General features: G+C 54.0%; 6 non-coding genes and 2 pseudogenes across 6 annotated transcripts; all 8 read left to right on the top strand.

Annotated features, from left to right (window-relative positions):
- Positions 1-2,734: 2,734 nt before the first annotated feature.
- LOC146801435 (5S ribosomal RNA) lies at positions 2,735-2,853 on the top strand. Its single transcript, XR_014968149.1, has one exon. It is a non-coding gene; the product is annotated as a 5S ribosomal RNA (ribosomal RNA).
- A 956-nt stretch (positions 2,854-3,809) lies between these two features.
- Positions 3,810-3,928, top strand: LOC146801434 (5S ribosomal RNA). The gene has a single exon (XR_014968333.1). It is a non-coding gene; the product is annotated as a 5S ribosomal RNA (ribosomal RNA).
- Positions 3,929-6,805: 2,877 nt separating this feature from the next.
- LOC146801433 (5S ribosomal RNA) lies at positions 6,806-6,924 on the top strand. Its single transcript, XR_014968148.1, has one exon. It is a non-coding gene; the product is annotated as a 5S ribosomal RNA (ribosomal RNA).
- Positions 6,925-7,880: 956 nt separating this feature from the next.
- LOC146801432 (5S ribosomal RNA) lies at positions 7,881-7,999 on the top strand. The gene has a single exon (XR_014968332.1). It is a non-coding gene; the product is annotated as a 5S ribosomal RNA (ribosomal RNA).
- Positions 8,000-10,876: 2,877 nt separating this feature from the next.
- On the top strand, positions 10,877-10,995 carry LOC146801431 (5S ribosomal RNA). Its single transcript, XR_014968344.1, has one exon. It is a non-coding gene; the product is annotated as a 5S ribosomal RNA (ribosomal RNA).
- Positions 10,996-11,951: 956 nt separating this feature from the next.
- On the top strand, positions 11,952-12,060 carry LOC146801430 (5S ribosomal RNA; annotated as a pseudogene).
- A 2,876-nt stretch (positions 12,061-14,936) lies between these two features.
- On the top strand, positions 14,937-15,055 carry LOC146801429 (5S ribosomal RNA). Its single transcript, XR_014968147.1, has one exon. It is a non-coding gene; the product is annotated as a 5S ribosomal RNA (ribosomal RNA).
- Positions 15,056-16,011: 956 nt separating this feature from the next.
- LOC146801428 (5S ribosomal RNA) lies at positions 16,012-16,120 on the top strand (annotated as a pseudogene).
- The last annotated feature ends 1,056 nt before the right edge of the window (positions 16,121-17,176 follow it).

The following is a 17,176-nucleotide window of genomic DNA, read 5'->3' as shown; positions in this document are numbered from 1 at the left end:
AACATTCGGCTGCGCTTTACACTGGGTCCAGAAAGAAAAAAAGCTGTGCCATAAGACAGAACACGGGACCGACTCCAACACCCCCTCCCCCCCCCCCCCCCCACCCCCACCCCAACCCCGCAAGATGTGGTTTTCTTCTCTCGGCGGCGCAGAGCTGCTGCACGGGCCAGCATCGGTTCCAGGTCCCCATCTATTGGCTTTCCCCAGCAGCCCGAAAGCAGGGGGGGTGAGCCGGAGAGCCAGGCAGCGAGGGCCGCCGAGTACAACCGAGAGGGGTGCGGGGCGCACACACACGCACACACATACGCACTCACTTACACCCATGCATTCACAAGCAGACACTCGCACACACCCCGTACACAACACTCACTCACAAATACACATACATTCATACATGCGCACACGAACAAACGAACCAAACGGCGTCAAGAAAAAAGCAACACTTACCTGCTGCAGGCCTCCGGGAGCTGCCAAGAGGGTTGCCACTGCTACCTTGGTCAGCCAATGAGGGGAGGCAGCAGTCGCTCACTCGTTACAGAGCAGGATGGGGACAGAGTCGGTGACAGACACTCGGCCGTTGGCGCTTCGGGGTTTAAAAATGAAGCGTCCAGCTACGAGGCTTTCACTGAAGCTCTCCCTCAACAGGAGGGGAGGGCCTCAAGGACCTTTTGCTGAGCCGAGGAGGTCAGGCCCACCAGAGCTGTGACATCCTCAGCCCAGCAAACCTCAGCTTAGGCAGCCGGGAGCCTGCGCATTTAGCGCATCTCCAACTCCTGGCCTGAACATAAAGAGTGTCTGTCAAGCTGACCTTTCTTCAGCCTGACATACACTCCTTATGTCCAAAAGGGCGGGGGCGTGGCCTCACCGCCTTTAAGGACGGGCGGCTGCTGAAGTCAGGCCGTTGGCAACGAGGACCACGCAACCATAGAGCACTCAGACCCTCATCTCAGTCTCTCTTCTCTATACACACGGTGGCAGGCCCTGGACATGGACGTGATTTGCATACGAGGGCTCGGTCTCTGATAAAAAAAAGAAAAGAAAACTTGCAGCCAGAGCTCCCTGGGAAAAAAAATTGCCATGCCAATGCTTCTGCGGGTGAGCATGAGTTGAAGAGTTGTAGTCCGGCAGCCCCTGCCACATGGCGGAGCGGCCCGATAGAGTGCCTTAGAGCCCAGTGCAAAGCAAGGCCAGGCTCTTGGTGAAAACACCAGGCTGCTGGTTTGCTAGCTCCCCAGCTGGCACCTATAGGGAGGTCGGAGCCTGCGTGTCATTTATTTATTTATTTATAGTTTTATAGAGCGCGAACCAGACCCGTGAGGGTATCAGAGCGCTTTACAGGATTGAGGGGGAGGAAAACAACGCATAAGGATGGGAGGGATCAGATTGGGAGAGATAGGGATACAATATACAGGAGGAGCACGCAGTCTGAGGTCCAAGCTACATGTGGGAGAAAATTGAAGCATGCAGATAAAAAAACCATACAAGAAGGTTTCCATATCCACGAGGTGCACCCCGTCTGAGGTCGAAGCTACATGTGGGATAACAAATTAGAGCGGGTAGTTACATGTACAAGAAGGCGCGCAGTCTCAGCTCTTGGGGGGGATGCCCAGGAGTCCAGAAAAATGTGTCATCCGTGGAGGCCGTGGATAATGCCGAGTTGGAGGGTGGAACAAGCCTATGAGGTGATTGTAAAGTATTCATTAGATGAGCTATTTTCCCATTAAAGAAAGTTTTGGTCTCCTTCTTAAAGTGTGCCAGTGACGGAAGTCTTCTGATGGAGGGTGGGAGAGAGTTCCAGATTCTTGGAGCGGCCCCAGAGAAGGCTCGATTGTAGGTTTTTTTCTTCCCGAAGCGTGCTTTTTGGCATATCGGGAGTTTCTGGCCTGTCCGGATATCACGAGTTTTTGTGCAAGAAATGTAGGTGAATTCGCGTACAGAGCTTTGTGAGTTATGCAAGCCGCTTTAAATTGTATTCTGGCCTTCAGGGGAAGCCAGTTCAGAGCTTTGAGGCAGGGGGAGAAATGTGGTCAAATGTTGTTTCAACCCGTTGCGAGTCTGGCGGCGGTGTTGAGGCAGGCTTTCAATGGGGCCAGACAGTTCTTGGGTAGCCCTGCAAGAGTAGAGCATCCATATTCAAGTTTAGAAATGACTAGGGCCTGGGTTGCCATTTCAAGGCCGGACACATCGAGGAAGGGTTTTAGGTTTCTTGGGTAGCTCAGGTGGAATCTAGCCGTTCTGGCCAGCGCGTTTATATGGCCATGCATATGCAAGCTGCCGTCAAGGGTTATTCCCAGGGATTTCGCCGACTCAATAATGGTAGGAGGGCAGTTTAGTGCAGTGATGGTCTTGATCCATTCCTGGAAGTCTGGATTTGGTTTGGGTGGGGAGATCAGAGGGAATTCCGTTTTGTTTGCGTGGAGTTTAAGCTGGTTGCTGGTGAGCCAGTGGACTGCCAGCTTCAGTGCCTCGTTTAGGGAGAAAATGTCCTCAGGGAAAGAGATTTTTATGTAGACCTGTGAACGGTGGGCGTACATAAGGTAGGAGATGTTGGCGGCAGAAGTGTGAAATAAGCAAGTGCACGGCTGGTGAAAGCCAGGGCTGTGCTTGGCTATCTGTAGCAAGCTTGCCAAGGGAGGGCAGTTGTTGAAGGGAAGTGTGCAAGTGTGCGCAGCGCAGAAGGTTCCAGAGTGGCGGGTGGTGTCAGCACAAGAGGCCTGAACAGGCAGCCTCCCATGCCTACGGCCATACCACCCTGAATGCGCCCGATCTCGTCCGATCTCGGAAGCTAAGCAGGGTCGGGCCTGGTTAGTACTTGGATGGGAGACCGCCTGGGAATACCAGGTGCTGTAGGCATTTTGCCACTCGCTGCTGCGCGTCCCCTGCACAATCACACCTAATCTTCCTGGCTCATAGCATTTTCTAACAAATATACATATATTCTGCTCTCCTCCTCTCCCTCCTCCTCTTTGTTTTTTTTTTTTATTTATTTATAAAGAAACCGGCAACGAGTTTACAATATGCGTGGCCCTTAACTTTAAACTCGAAAACTGAAAGAAAATGAAGAAAAACTTTGCCCTAAGACAGGACAGAGGACCCCTAGCTAAGGCTGGGGAGCTGCTGCAAGCTGCCGCTGCTGATGGGCTGCGCCGGCCCCGGTTCCGGGGGCCCCCCTCCCTCGGCTGGGCTGTCCGAGGCAGCCCGGGAGCAGGGGCCCGCTGAGGCGGAGAGCCAGGCCCGTGACATTAAGGGCCATGGACCCAGGCAGTACTCGGACCCTCGCCTCACTCTCTTTTCTATACGGACAGAGGGGGCGGGGCACGGACATTATTTGCATATGAGGGGCCAGTTCTTGGTGTTTTTTCTTTTTTTACAAAAAGACAGGAGACTTGCGGCAGCCAGAGATTGAGGGTAAAGAAGTTGCCTCCCCAGAGTTCGGGTGAGCATCAGCTGCTGAGCGGGAGTCCCTGCAGCCCCCGGCACATAGAGAAGTGTCCCGAGCAGAGTGCCTTGGAGGCCAGGGCGAAGCAAGTGCCTGGAGGCCAGTGCGAAGCAAGGCTAGGCGGCGCTTGTTAAAAAGGTCCGGCTGCTGGTCTGCTGCTAATGCCGGCCCCTAAAGAAGGGTGGTCGCAGCCAGCCTGTGCGAAAGTGTAAAGTAAGCAAGTGCAAGAGAGGGCTGTGCTTGGCAGTGTGCAGGAAGTTTGATATGGAGGGCAGGTGTTAAAGGGAAATGTGCAAAGGTACTCGAGGGACGCCTGGTGATGACACGCGGGCTGCCGCAGCACAAGAGGCCTGAACAGGCACGCTCTCGTGCCTACGGCCATATCACCCTGAATGCGCCCGATCTCGTCCGATCTCGGAAGCTAAGCAGGGTCGGGCCTGGTTAGTACTTGGATGGGAGACCGCCTGGGAATACCAGGTGCTGTAGGCATTTTGCCTCTCTGACCAATGGCACTTCCGTTTTTTTGGGGGCGGGATCTATTCTACTCTTTTATTTTTTGTTTCTTAAAAAAAAAAAAAAACGCCATCAGGTTCGCAACACTCAGGGCCCATAACTTTCCGCTCGGATATTGAACATTCGGCTGCGCTTTACACTGGGTCCAGAAAGAAAAAAAGCTGTGCCATAAGACAGAACACGGGACCGACTCCAACACCCCCTCCCCCCCCCCCCCCCCCACCCCCACCCCAACCCCGCAAGATGTGGTTTTCTTCTCTCGGCGGCGCAGAGCTGCTGCACGGGCCAGCATCGGTTCCAGGTCCCCATCTATTGGCTTTCCCCAGCAGCCCGAAAGCAGGGGGGGTGAGCCGGAGAGCCAGGCAGCGAGGGCCGCCGAGTACAACCGAGAGGGGTGCGGGGCGCACACACACGCACACACATACGCACTCACTTACACCCATGCATTCACAAGCAGACACTCGCACACACCCCGTACACAACACTCACTCACAAATACACATACATTCATACATGCGCACACGAACAAACGAACCAAACGGCGTCAAGAAAAAAGCAACACTTACCTGCTGCAGGCCTCCGGGAGCTGCCAAGAGGGTTGCCACTGCTACCTTGGTCAGCCAATGAGGGGAGGCAGCAGTCGCTCACTCGTTACAGAGCAGGATGGGGACAGAGTCGGTGACAGACACTCGGCCGTTGGCGCTTCGGGGTTTAAAAATGAAGCGTCCAGCTACGAGGCTTTCACTGAAGCTCTCCCTCAACAGGAGGGGAGGGCCTCAAGGACCTTTTGCTGAGCCGAGGAGGTCAGGCCCACCAGAGCTGTGACATCCTCAGCCCAGCAAACCTCAGCTTAGGCAGCCGGGAGCCTGCGCATTTAGCGCATCTCCAACTCCTGGCCTGAACATAAAGAGTGTCTGTCAAGCTGACCTTTCTTCAGCCTGACATACACTCCTTATGTCCAAAAGGGCGGGGGCGTGGCCTCACCGCCTTTAAGGACGGGCGGCTGCTGAAGTCAGGCCGTTGGCAACGAGGACCACGCAACCATAGAGCACTCAGACCCTCATCTCAGTCTCTCTTCTCTATACACACGGTGGCAGGCCCTGGACATGGACGTGATTTGCATACGAGGGCTCGGTCTCTGATAAAAAAAAGAAAAGAAAACTTGCAGCCAGAGCTCCCTGGGAAAAAAAATTGCCATGCCAATGCTTCTGCGGGTGAGCATGAGTTGAAGAGTTGTAGTCCGGCAGCCCCTGCCACATGGCGGAGCGGCCCGATAGAGTGCCTTAGAGCCCAGTGCAAAGCAAGGCCAGGCTCTTGGTGAAAACACCAGGCTGCTGGTTTGCTAGCTCCCCAGCTGGCACCTATAGGGAGGTCGGAGCCTGCGTGTCATTTATTTATTTATTTATAGTTTTATAGAGCGCGAACCAGACCCGTGAGGGTATCAGAGCGCTTTACAGGATTGAGGGGGAGGAAAACAACGCATAAGGATGGGAGGGATCAGATTGGGAGAGATAGGGATACAATATACAGGAGGAGCACGCAGTCTGAGGTCCAAGCTACATGTGGGAGAAAATTGAAGCATGCAGATAAAAAAACCATACAAGAAGGTTTCCATATCCACGAGGTGCACCCCGTCTGAGGTCGAAGCTACATGTGGGATAACAAATTAGAGCGGGTAGTTACATGTACAAGAAGGCGCGCAGTCTCAGCTCTTGGGGGGGATGCCCAGGAGTCCAGAAAAATGTGTCATCCGTGGAGGCCGTGGATAATGCCGAGTTGGAGGGTGGAACAAGCCTATGAGGTGATTGTAAAGTATTCATTAGATGAGCTATTTTCCCATTAAAGAAAGTTTTGGTCTCCTTCTTAAAGTGTGCCAGTGACGGAAGTCTTCTGATGGAGGGTGGGAGAGAGTTCCAGATTCTTGGAGCGGCCCCAGAGAAGGCTCGATTGTAGGTTTTTTTCTTCCCGAAGCGTGCTTTTTGGCATATCGGGAGTTTCTGGCCTGTCCGGATATCACGAGTTTTTGTGCAAGAAATGTAGGTGAATTCGCGTACAGAGCTTTGTGAGTTATGCAAGCCGCTTTAAATTGTATTCTGGCCTTCAGGGGAAGCCAGTTCAGAGCTTTGAGGCAGGGGGAGAAATGTGGTCAAATGTTGTTTCAACCCGTTGCGAGTCTGGCGGCGGTGTTGAGGCAGGCTTTCAATGGGGCCAGACAGTTCTTGGGTAGCCCTGCAAGAGTAGAGCATCCATATTCAAGTTTAGAAATGACTAGGGCCTGGGTTGCCATTTCAAGGCCGGACACATCGAGGAAGGGTTTTAGGTTTCTTGGGTAGCTCAGGTGGAATCTAGCCGTTCTGGCCAGCGCGTTTATATGGCCATGCATATGCAAGCTGCCGTCAAGGGTTATTCCCAGGGATTTCGCCGACTCAATAATGGTAGGAGGGCAGTTTAGTGCAGTGATGGTCTTGATCCATTCCTGGAAGTCTGGATTTGGTTTGGGTGGGGAGATCAGAGGGAATTCCGTTTTGTTTGCGTGGAGTTTAAGCTGGTTGCTGGTGAGCCAGTGGACTGCCAGCTTCAGTGCCTCGTTTAGGGAGAAAATGTCCTCAGGGAAAGAGATTTTTATGTAGACCTGTGAACGGTGGGCGTACATAAGGTAGGAGATGTTGGCGGCAGAAGTGTGAAATAAGCAAGTGCACGGCTGGTGAAAGCCAGGGCTGTGCTTGGCTATCTGTAGCAAGCTTGCCAAGGGAGGGCAGTTGTTGAAGGGAAGTGTGCAAGTGTGCGCAGCGCAGAAGGTTCCAGAGTGGCGGGTGGTGTCAGCACAAGAGGCCTGAACAGGCAGCCTCCCATGCCTACGGCCATACCACCCTGAATGCGCCCGATCTCGTCCGATCTCGGAAGCTAAGCAGGGTCGGGCCTGGTTAGTACTTGGATGGGAGACCGCCTGGGAATACCAGGTGCTGTAGGCATTTTGCCACTCGCTGCTGCGCGTCCCCTGCACAATCACACCTAATCTTCCTGGCTCATAGCATTTTCTAACAAATATACATATATTCTGCTCTCCTCCTCTCCCTCCTCCTCTTTGTTTTTTTTTTTTATTTATTTATAAAGAAACCGGCAACGAGTTTACAATATGCGTGGCCCTTAACTTTAAACTCGAAAACTGAAAGAAAATGAAGAAAAACTTTGCCCTAAGACAGGACAGAGGACCCCTAGCTAAGGCTGGGGAGCTGCTGCAAGCTGCCGCTGCTGATGGGCTGCGCCGGCCCCGGTTCCGGGGGCCCCCCTCCCTCGGCTGGGCTGTCCGAGGCAGCCCGGGAGCAGGGGCCCGCTGAGGCGGAGAGCCAGGCCCGTGACATTAAGGGCCATGGACCCAGGCAGTACTCGGACCCTCGCCTCACTCTCTTTTCTATACGGACAGAGGGGGCGGGGCACGGACATTATTTGCATATGAGGGGCCAGTTCTTGGTGTTTTTTCTTTTTTTACAAAAAGACAGGAGACTTGCGGCAGCCAGAGATTGAGGGTAAAGAAGTTGCCTCCCCAGAGTTCGGGTGAGCATCAGCTGCTGAGCGGGAGTCCCTGCAGCCCCCGGCACATAGAGAAGTGTCCCGAGCAGAGTGCCTTGGAGGCCAGGGCGAAGCAAGTGCCTGGAGGCCAGTGCGAAGCAAGGCTAGGCGGCGCTTGTTAAAAAGGTCCGGCTGCTGGTCTGCTGCTAATGCCGGCCCCTAAAGAAGGGTGGTCGCAGCCAGCCTGTGCGAAAGTGTAAAGTAAGCAAGTGCAAGAGAGGGCTGTGCTTGGCAGTGTGCAGGAAGTTTGATATGGAGGGCAGGTGTTAAAGGGAAATGTGCAAAGGTACTCGAGGGACGCCTGGTGATGACACGCGGGCTGCCGCAGCACAAGAGGCCTGAACAGGCACGCTCTCGTGCCTACGGCCATATCACCCTGAATGCGCCCGATCTCGTCCGATCTCGGAAGCTAAGCAGGGTCGGGCCTGGTTAGTACTTGGATGGGAGACCGCCTGGGAATACCAGGTGCTGTAGGCATTTTGCCTCTCTGACCAATGGCACTTCCGTTTTTTTGGGGGCGGGATCTATTCTACTCTTTTATTTTTTGTTTCTTAAAAAAAAAAAAAAACGCCATCAGGTTCGCAACACTCAGGGCCCATAACTTTCCGCTCGGATATTGAACATTCGGCTGCGCTTTACACTGGGTCCAGAAAGAAAAAAAGCTGTGCCATAAGACAGAACACGGGACCGACTCCAACACCCCCTCCCCCCCCCCCCCCCCCACCCCCACCCCAACCCCGCAAGATGTGGTTTTCTTCTCTCGGCGGCGCAGAGCTGCTGCACGGGCCAGCATCGGTTCCAGGTCCCCATCTATTGGCTTTCCCCAGCAGCCCGAAAGCAGGGGGGGTGAGCCGGAGAGCCAGGCAGCGAGGGCCGCCGAGTACAACCGAGAGGGGTGCGGGGCGCACACACACGCACACACATACGCACTCACTTACACCCATGCATTCACAAGCAGACACTCGCACACACCCCGTACACAACACTCACTCACAAATACACATACATTCATACATGCGCACACGAACAAACGAACCAAACGGCGTCAAGAAAAAAGCAACACTTACCTGCTGCAGGCCTCCGGGAGCTGCCAAGAGGGTTGCCACTGCTACCTTGGTCAGCCAATGAGGGGAGGCAGCAGTCGCTCACTCGTTACAGAGCAGGATGGGGACAGAGTCGGTGACAGACACTCGGCCGTTGGCGCTTCGGGGTTTAAAAATGAAGCGTCCAGCTACGAGGCTTTCACTGAAGCTCTCCCTCAACAGGAGGGGAGGGCCTCAAGGACCTTTTGCTGAGCCGAGGAGGTCAGGCCCACCAGAGCTGTGACATCCTCAGCCCAGCAAACCTCAGCTTAGGCAGCCGGGAGCCTGCGCATTTAGCGCATCTCCAACTCCTGGCCTGAACATAAAGAGTGTCTGTCAAGCTGACCTTTCTTCAGCCTGACATACACTCCTTATGTCCAAAAGGGCGGGGGCGTGGCCTCACCGCCTTTAAGGACGGGCGGCTGCTGAAGTCAGGCCGTTGGCAACGAGGACCACGCAACCATAGAGCACTCAGACCCTCATCTCAGTCTCTCTTCTCTATACACACGGTGGCAGGCCCTGGACATGGACGTGATTTGCATACGAGGGCTCGGTCTCTGATAAAAAAAAGAAAAGAAAACTTGCAGCCAGAGCTCCCTGGGAAAAAAAATTGCCATGCCAATGCTTCTGCGGGTGAGCATGAGTTGAAGAGTTGTAGTCCGGCAGCCCCTGCCACATGGCGGAGCGGCCCGATAGAGTGCCTTAGAGCCCAGTGCAAAGCAAGGCCAGGCTCTTGGTGAAAACACCAGGCTGCTGGTTTGCTAGCTCCCCAGCTGGCACCTATAGGGAGGTCGGAGCCTGCGTGTCATTTATTTATTTATTTATAGTTTTATAGAGCGCGAACCAGACCCGTGAGGGTATCAGAGCGCTTTACAGGATTGAGGGGGAGGAAAACAACGCATAAGGATGGGAGGGATCAGATTGGGAGAGATAGGGATACAATATACAGGAGGAGCACGCAGTCTGAGGTCCAAGCTACATGTGGGAGAAAATTGAAGCATGCAGATAAAAAAACCATACAAGAAGGTTTCCATATCCACGAGGTGCACCCCGTCTGAGGTCGAAGCTACATGTGGGATAACAAATTAGAGCGGGTAGTTACATGTACAAGAAGGCGCGCAGTCTCAGCTCTTGGGGGGGATGCCCAGGAGTCCAGAAAAATGTGTCATCCGTGGAGGCCGTGGATAATGCCGAGTTGGAGGGTGGAACAAGCCTATGAGGTGATTGTAAAGTATTCATTAGATGAGCTATTTTCCCATTAAAGAAAGTTTTGGTCTCCTTCTTAAAGTGTGCCAGTGACGGAAGTCTTCTGATGGAGGGTGGGAGAGAGTTCCAGATTCTTGGAGCGGCCCCAGAGAAGGCTCGATTGTAGGTTTTTTTCTTCCCGAAGCGTGCTTTTTGGCATATCGGGAGTTTCTGGCCTGTCCGGATATCACGAGTTTTTGTGCAAGAAATGTAGGTGAATTCGCGTACAGAGCTTTGTGAGTTATGCAAGCCGCTTTAAATTGTATTCTGGCCTTCAGGGGAAGCCAGTTCAGAGCTTTGAGGCAGGGGGAGAAATGTGGTCAAATGTTGTTTCAACCCGTTGCGAGTCTGGCGGCGGTGTTGAGGCAGGCTTTCAATGGGGCCAGACAGTTCTTGGGTAGCCCTGCAAGAGTAGAGCATCCATATTCAAGTTTAGAAATGACTAGGGCCTGGGTTGCCATTTCAAGGCCGGACACATCGAGGAAGGGTTTTAGGTTTCTTGGGTAGCTCAGGTGGAATCTAGCCGTTCTGGCCAGCGCGTTTATATGGCCATGCATATGCAAGCTGCCGTCAAGGGTTATTCCCAGGGATTTCGCCGACTCAATAATGGTAGGAGGGCAGTTTAGTGCAGTGATGGTCTTGATCCATTCCTGGAAGTCTGGATTTGGTTTGGGTGGGGAGATCAGAGGGAATTCCGTTTTGTTTGCGTGGAGTTTAAGCTGGTTGCTGGTGAGCCAGTGGACTGCCAGCTTCAGTGCCTCGTTTAGGGAGAAAATGTCCTCAGGGAAAGAGATTTTTATGTAGACCTGTGAACGGTGGGCGTACATAAGGTAGGAGATGTTGGCGGCAGAAGTGTGAAATAAGCAAGTGCACGGCTGGTGAAAGCCAGGGCTGTGCTTGGCTATCTGTAGCAAGCTTGCCAAGGGAGGGCAGTTGTTGAAGGGAAGTGTGCAAGTGTGCGCAGCGCAGAAGGTTCCAGAGTGGCGGGTGGTGTCAGCACAAGAGGCCTGAACAGGCAGCCTCCCATGCCTACGGCCATACCACCCTGAATGCGCCCGATCTCGTCCGATCTCGGAAGCTAAGCAGGGTCGGGCCTGGTTAGTACTTGGATGGGAGACCGCCTGGGAATACAAGGTGCTGTAGGCATTTTGCCACTCGCTGCTGCGCGTCCCCTGCACAATCACACCTAATCTTCCTGGCTCATAGCATTTTCTAACAAATATACATATATTCTGCTCTCCTCCTCTCCCTCCTCCTCTTTGTTTTTTTTTTTTATTTATTTATAAAGAAACCGGCAACGAGTTTACAATATGCGTGGCCCTTAACTTTAAACTCGAAAACTGAAAGAAAATGAAGAAAAACTTTGCCCTAAGACAGGACAGAGGACCCCTAGCTAAGGCTGGGGAGCTGCTGCAAGCTGCCGCTGCTGATGGGCTGCGCCGGCCCCGGTTCCGGGGGCCCCCCTCCCTCGGCTGGGCTGTCCGAGGCAGCCCGGGAGCAGGGGCCCGCTGAGGCGGAGAGCCAGGCCCGTGACATTAAGGGCCATGGACCCAGGCAGTACTCGGACCCTCGCCTCACTCTCTTTTCTATACGGACAGAGGGGGCGGGGCACGGACATTATTTGCATATGAGGGGCCAGTTCTTGGTGTTTTTTCTTTTTTTACAAAAAGACAGGAGACTTGCGGCAGCCAGAGATTGAGGGTAAAGAAGTTGCCTCCCCAGAGTTCGGGTGAGCATCAGCTGCTGAGCGGGAGTCCCTGCAGCCCCCGGCACATAGAGAAGTGTCCCGAGCAGAGTGCCTTGGAGGCCAGGGCGAAGCAAGTGCCTGGAGGCCAGTGCGAAGCAAGGCTAGGCGGCGCTTGTTAAAAAGGTCCGGCTGCTGGTCTGCTGCTAATGCCGGCCCCTAAAGAAGGGTGGTCGCAGCCAGCCTGTGCGAAAGTGTAAAGTAAGCAAGTGCAAGAGAGGGCTGTGCTTGGCAGTGTGCAGGAAGTTTGATATGGAGGGCAGGTGTTAAAGGGAAATGTGCAAAGGTACTCGAGGGACGCCTGGTGATGACAAGCGGGCTGCCGCAGCACAAGAGGCCTGAACAGGCACGCTCTCGTGCCTACGGCCATACCACCCTGAATGCGCCCGATCTCGGAAGCTAAGCAGGGTCGGGCCTGGTTAGTACTTGGATGGGAGACCGCCTGGGAATACCAGGTGCTGTAGGCATTTTGCCTCTCTGACCAATGGCACTTCCGTTTTTTTGGGGGCGGGATCTATTCTACTCTTTTATTTTTTGTTTCTTAAAAAAAAAAAAAAACGCCATCAGGTTCGCAACACTCAGGGCCCATAACTTTCCGCTCGGATATTGAACATTCGGCTGCGCTTTACACTGGGTCCAGAAAGAAAAAAAGCTGTGCCATAAGACAGAACACGGGACCGACTCCAACACCCCCTCCCCCCCCCCCCCCCCACCCCCACCCCAACCCCGCAAGATGTGGTTTTCTTCTCTCGGCGGCGCAGAGCTGCTGCACGGGCCAGCATCGGTTCCAGGTCCCCATCTATTGGCTTTCCCCAGCAGCCCGAAAGCAGGGGGGGTGAGCCGGAGAGCCAGGCAGCGAGGGCCGCCGAGTACAACCGAGAGGGGTGCGGGGCGCACACACACGCACACACATACGCACTCACTTACACCCATGCATTCACAAGCAGACACTCGCACACACCCCGTACACAACACTCACTCACAAATACACATACATTCATACATGCGCACACGAACAAACGAACCAAACGGCGTCAAGAAAAAAGCAACACTTACCTGCTGCAGGCCTCCGGGAGCTGCCAAGAGGGTTGCCACTGCTACCTTGGTCAGCCAATGAGGGGAGGCAGCAGTCGCTCACTCGTTACAGAGCAGGATGGGGACAGAGTCGGTGACAGACACTCGGCCGTTGGCGCTTCGGGGTTTAAAAATGAAGCGTCCAGCTACGAGGCTTTCACTGAAGCTCTCCCTCAACAGGAGGGGAGGGCCTCAAGGACCTTTTGCTGAGCCGAGGAGGTCAGGCCCACCAGAGCTGTGACATCCTCAGCCCAGCAAACCTCAGCTTAGGCAGCCGGGAGCCTGCGCATTTAGCGCATCTCCAACTCCTGGCCTGAACATAAAGAGTGTCTGTCAAGCTGACCTTTCTTCAGCCTGACATACACTCCTTATGTCCAAAAGGGCGGGGGCGTGGCCTCACCGCCTTTAAGGACGGGCGGCTGCTGAAGTCAGGCCGTTGGCAACGAGGACCACGCAACCATAGAGCACTCAGACCCTCATCTCAGTCTCTCTTCTCTATACACACGGTGGCAGGCCCTGGACATGGACGTGATTTGCATACGAGGGCTCGGTCTCTGATAAAAAAAAGAAAAGAAAACTTGCAGCCAGAGCTCCCTGGGAAAAAAAATTGCCATGCCAATGCTTCTGCGGGTGAGCATGAGTTGAAGAGTTGTAGTCCGGCAGCCCCTGCCACATGGCGGAGCGGCCCGATAGAGTGCCTTAGAGCCCAGTGCAAAGCAAGGCCAGGCTCTTGGTGAAAACACCAGGCTGCTGGTTTGCTAGCTCCCCAGCTGGCACCTATAGGGAGGTCGGAGCCTGCGTGTCATTTATTTATTTATTTATAGTTTTATAGAGCGCGAACCAGACCCGTGAGGGTATCAGAGCGCTTTACAGGATTGAGGGGGAGGAAAACAACGCATAAGGATGGGAGGGATCAGATTGGGAGAGATAGGGATACAATATACAGGAGGAGCACGCAGTCTGAGGTCCAAGCTACATGTGGGAGAAAATTGAAGCATGCAGATAAAAAAACCATACAAGAAGGTTTCCATATCCACGAGGTGCACCCCGTCTGAGGTCGAAGCTACATGTGGGATAACAAATTAGAGCGGGTAGTTACATGTACAAGAAGGCGCGCAGTCTCAGCTCTTGGGGGGGATGCCCAGGAGTCCAGAAAAATGTGTCATCCGTGGAGGCCGTGGATAATGCCGAGTTGGAGGGTGGAACAAGCCTATGAGGTGATTGTAAAGTATTCATTAGATGAGCTATTTTCCCATTAAAGAAAGTTTTGGTCTCCTTCTTAAAGTGTGCCAGTGACGGAAGTCTTCTGATGGAGGGTGGGAGAGAGTTCCAGATTCTTGGAGCGGCCCCAGAGAAGGCTCGATTGTAGGTTTTTTTCTTCCCGAAGCGTGCTTTTTGGCATATCGGGAGTTTCTGGCCTGTCCGGATATCACGAGTTTTTGTGCAAGAAATGTAGGTGAATTCGCGTACAGAGCTTTGTGAGTTATGCAAGCCGCTTTAAATTGTATTCTGGCCTTCAGGGGAAGCCAGTTCAGAGCTTTGAGGCAGGGGGAGAAATGTGGTCAAATGTTGTTTCAACCCGTTGCGAGTCTGGCGGCGGTGTTGAGGCAGGCTTTCAATGGGGCCAGACAGTTCTTGGGTAGCCCTGCAAGAGTAGAGCATCCATATTCAAGTTTAGAAATGACTAGGGCCTGGGTTGCCATTTCAAGGCCGGACACATCGAGGAAGGGTTTTAGGTTTCTTGGGTAGCTCAGGTGGAATCTAGCCGTTCTGGCCAGCGCGTTTATATGGCCATGCATATGCAAGCTGCCGTCAAGGGTTATTCCCAGGGATTTCGCCGACTCAATAATGGTAGGAGGGCAGTTTAGTGCAGTGATGGTCTTGATCCATTCCTGGAAGTCTGGATTTGGTTTGGGTGGGGAGATCAGAGGGAATTCCGTTTTGTTTGCGTGGAGTTTAAGCTGGTTGCTGGTGAGCCAGTGGACTGCCAGCTTCAGTGCCTCGTTTAGGGAGAAAATGTCCTCAGGGAAAGAGATTTTTATGTAGACCTGTGAACGGTGGGCGTACATAAGGTAGGAGATGTTGGCGGCAGAAGTGTGAAATAAGCAAGTGCACGGCTGGTGAAAGCCAGGGCTGTGCTTGGCTATCTGTAGCAAGCTTGCCAAGGGAGGGCAGTTGTTGAAGGGAAGTGTGCAAGTGTGCGCAGCGCAGAAGGTTCCAGAGTGGCGGGTGGTGTCAGCACAAGAGGCCTGAACAGGCAGCCTCCCATGCCTACGGCCATACCACCCTGAATGCGCCCGATCTCGTCCGATCTCGGAAGCTAAGCAGGGTCGGGCCTGGTTAGTACTTGGATGGGAGACCGCCTGGGAATACCAGGTGCTGTAGGCATTTTGCCACTCGCTGCTGCGCGTCCCCTGCACAATCACACCTAATCTTCCTGGCTCATAGCATTTTCTAACAAATATACATATATTCTGCTCTCCTCCTCTCCCTCCTCCTCTTTGTTTTTTTTTTTTATTTATTTATAAAGAAACCGGCAACGAGTTTACAATATGCGTGGCCCTTAACTTTAAACTCGAAAACTGAAAGAAAATGAAGAAAAACTTTGCCCTAAGACAGGACAGAGGACCCCTAGCTAAGGCTGGGGAGCTGCTGCAAGCTGCCGCTGCTGATGGGCTGCGCCGGCCCCGGTTCCGGGGGCCCCCCTCCCTCGGCTGGGCTGTCCGAGGCAGCCCGGGAGCAGGGGCCCGCTGAGGCGGAGAGCCAGGCCCGTGACATTAAGGGCCATGGACCCAGGCAGTACTCGGACCCTCGCCTCACTCTCTTTTCTATACGGACAGAGGGGGCGGGGCACGGACATTATTTGCATATGAGGGGCCAGTTCTTGGTGTTTTTTCTTTTTTTACAAAAAGACAGGAGACTTGCGGCAGCCAGAGATTGAGGGTAAAGAAGTTGCCTCCCCAGAGTTCGGGTGAGCATCAGCTGCTGAGCGGGAGTCCCTGCAGCCCCCGGCACATAGAGAAGTGTCCCGAGCAGAGTGCCTTGGAGGCCAGGGCGAAGCAAGTGCCTGGAGGCCAGTGCGAAGCAAGGCTAGGCGGCGCTTGTTAAAAAGGTCCGGCTGCTGGTCTGCTGCTAATGCCGGCCCCTAAAGAAGGGTGGTCGCAGCCAGCCTGTGCGAAAGTGTAAAGTAAGCAAGTGCAAGAGAGGGCTGTGCTTGGCAGTGTGCAGGAAGTTTGATATGGAGGGCAGGTGTTAAAGGGAAATGTGCAAAGGTACTCGAGGGACGCCTGGTGATGACAAGCGGGCTGCCGCAGCACAAGAGGCCTGAACAGGCACGCTCTCGTGCCTACGGCCATACCACCCTGAATGCGCCCGATCTCGGAAGCTAAGCAGGGTCGGGCCTGGTTAGTACTTGGATGGGAGACCGCCTGGGAATACCAGGTGCTGTAGGCATTTTGCCTCTCTGACCAATGGCACTTCCGTTTTTTTGGGGGCGGGATCTATTCTACTCTTTTATTTTTTGTTTCTTAAAAAAAAAAAAAAACGCCATCAGGTTCGCAACACTCAGGGCCCATAACTTTCCGCTCGGATATTGAACATTCGGCTGCGCTTTACACTGGGTCCAGAAAGAAAAAAAGCTGTGCCATAAGACAGAACACGGGACCGACTCCAACACCCCCTCCCCCCCCCCCCCCCCCACCCCCACCCCAACCCCGCAAGATGTGGTTTTCTTCTCTCGGCGGCGCAGAGCTGCTGCACGGGCCAGCATCGGTTCCAGGTCCCCATCTATTGGCTTTCCCCAGCAGCCCGAAAGCAGGGGGGGTGAGCCGGAGAGCCAGGCAGCGAGGGCCGCCGAGTACAACCGAGAGGGGTGCGGGGCGCACACACACGCACACACATACGCACTCACTTACACCCATGCATTCACAAGCAGACACTCGCACACACCCCGTACACAACACTCACTCACAAATACACATACATTCATACATGCGCACACGAACAAACGAACCAAACGGCGTCAAGAAAAAAGCAACACTTACCTGCTGCAGGCCTCCGGGAGCTGCCAAGAGGGTTGCCACTGCTACCTTGGTCAGCCAATGAGGGGAGGCAGCAGTCGCTCACTCGTTACAGAGCAGGATGGGGACAGAGTCGGTGACAGACACTCGGCCGTTGGCGCTTCGGGGTTTAAAAATGAAGCGTCCAGCTACGAGGCTTTCACTGAAGCTCTCCCTCAACAGGAGGGGAGGGCCTCAAGGACCTTTTGCTGAGCCGAGGAGGTCAGGCCCACCAGAGCTGTGACATCCTCAGCCCAGCAAACCTCAGCTTAGGCAGCCGGGAGCCTGCGCATTTAGCGCATCTCCAACTCCTGGCCTGAACATAAAGAGTGTCTGTCAAGCTGACCTTTCTTCAGCCTGACATACACTCCTTATGTCCAAAAGGGCGGGGGCGTGGCCTCACCGCCTTTAAGGACGGGCGGCTGCTGAAGTCAGGCCGTTGGCAACGAGG

Source organism: Triturus cristatus, chromosome 8 (assembly GCF_964204655.1).
Source record: "Triturus cristatus chromosome 8, aTriCri1.1, whole genome shotgun sequence".
Taxonomy (NCBI): domain Eukaryota; kingdom Metazoa; phylum Chordata; class Amphibia; order Caudata; family Salamandridae; genus Triturus; species Triturus cristatus.
The sequence above is the reverse complement of the archived record's forward strand: the minus strand, read 5'-3'. Positions and strand labels throughout refer to the sequence as shown.